We start from the raw sequence: 2,341 nt of genomic DNA, 5'->3' as shown, positions 1-2,341 counted from the left end.
AATCTGTGATGATCTTATTGTCTGGAATTTTTATTCAGACCAGCTGTTACACCATGAGGTCACCATTAAAGAAACACTGTTTCCCAGGAAATAAAAGCAATGGGATTTGTGATATAAAAATACAAAAAAATAAAAACATTGTTTTTTTTTTGTTTTTTTGCCATTTATTGTTAAACAGGTGGATATTATGACATGTGGGGGAGGGATGGAAAAAGTCCCCCCCCCCCCCACCATTTCATGGTGACTGTGTCTTTAGTACTAGTGATGCACGTCATTGGTATCGGCCGATAAATGAAATATTGGCATTGGCAAGAAAACCATGATGTATGATGAATCTTAGTTTTGTTTGAAAGAACATACAAATATGGCGTGTTTTGCAATAGTACAGCGCACAGAGCGCTGTTTAGCACAGAGCTGTTAAGCAAACAGTTTCTATTAGCTCTTAACTTTTGATTTGTCACTTTCCATCTGCTAAGAAGATTTCCTGCCAACGATCATAGCAGACAGCCGAATTTCATTTGGGGCGTTATGAGGAATATGGGCCAATCTACAGCATGTCAGTTAGGGGGGGATAGAACACTCTCCTCTATCGCAGTCCCACTTAGTGATTTATGCTGATAAGTGTATTTTGACACAAAGACATCAGAACTTGACTGAATGTGTTGAAAGAGTACTTGGACTTCCATATATCAGTGTGGAACATGATGCGTTTCTGTCTTTACATATCCCTGGTCGTGGAAGTGGGCAGTTGGAGGTGTTCCAGCACTGCTGAATGAACAGACATAACTATGCTCTCTTTTGCAAACAGACACTGAATGGGACGCTGCCTGGTGAAGAACACAAGGTACTGCCTGTGGGAACCAGAAAGAGAATAGTCTGAAAAATATTCTGTCTAACAGTTTAATAGACTGAGGGGTGACAATCCAAGCATTCATGCGAGGAGAAGCTGCTGGCCATACACAGCGTGTGTGTGTGTGTGTGTGTGTGCGTGTGCGCATGTGTGTGCATGTGTGTGTGTGTGTGTGAGAGAGAGAGGGAGGGAGAGAGAGACTTTTTAAGTTAGATTTTATTATTTTTACTTATTTTTTTGCACATTAAAAAAACAGAAAGGGACTAAATGAAAACAAGATAATGTGCAGGTAGAGACAGGAATATGGGCTCTAGCTCAGAAATAAAACTAATATTTATAATAATCCATACAGAGCATACAATATAAACAAAAACAAGAGAAAAAGAAAAAAGAAAACAGCGCAAATTCACAATAGCTGTGTGACCAGATATGCAAATTTCTGAAATACGACTTTTTGTGGACCAACCAACTAGGGCTGTGAATCTTCATTGGCCTCACGATTGGATTATGACTCATCTGTCAACGATTCGATAGCACGATGCATCACGATCGCACCAATCAGCGTCCTATGAGGCAGCTACGGGCGGGCTTTAGGTGTGATGACAGCGAGAAGTGAGCCCATGATAGACGGCGATAGACAGATGGTTCATCCAATCACCTGCCAGTTATTTGTTATTTACGTTCCTGCCCCCAAAACGTTTTCCAGAGCAACTCGTAAATGAGCTTTGAAAATCAGGCATTTTTACATCGCGTTTCAAAATGAAACCATTGTGTGTGTGTGTGTGTGTGTGTGTGTGTGTGTGTGTGTGTGTGTATTTGCCTTCGCTTGTGTACACAGGTGGGCAACCAGTCGTGCCATGGCTGTCCTTGCCAGAGTTGTTACCCATGATCCAGGCAGCTGGACAGTCTAGCTCGTGTCCTTCACTCTCTCCTCTGTGTGCTCAGGCCCTGCTGCTGTGTGGATGGGAGCAGATCACAGCATTGTGCTCAGGCCCTGCTGCTGTGTGGATGGGAGCAGATCACAGCAGAACACTCACTTCACTTCAACAGAGCAAATCAAAAGGTAGACCCATTTGTTCCCTCATCCATCGACTCTGGCTCCGGGCCTCGGTCACACAGCGTTGCTCTAAGGTGAGAAAACGGTTTCTTACCCGTTTCCAACGTTATATATCGCAGATTTGAATATATTATATTCCTTTATGTCAGTAGTTTGTCCGGGTGGTGTTAAAATGATATTCTGCTGTGAAACAACCATTTTAACGCAGTCTTTCGACAACCTGTGTCGAATTTAGGAGAGGAGAGGCGGCCCAGTGCCGAAAGGAACCCTGGGAGTTTGAGTATTCCATGATGTGTTTTACTGACTGCAATGTTGTTTGCTCGCAAGCGGTACACCGTGATAGTAATAGCAAACACACTGCTGTAAATTTGGCACAGGCTGTCGTAAGACTGGATTTAAAACGGTTGTTTCACAGCAGAATATCATTTTAACAA

This window comes from Poromitra crassiceps, assembly GCF_964638095.1.
Source record: "Poromitra crassiceps genome assembly, chromosome: 9".
In the NCBI taxonomy this organism is placed as follows: Eukaryota; Metazoa; Chordata; class Actinopteri; order Beryciformes; family Melamphaidae; genus Poromitra; species Poromitra crassiceps.
This window is presented reverse-complemented; position numbering follows the sequence as displayed.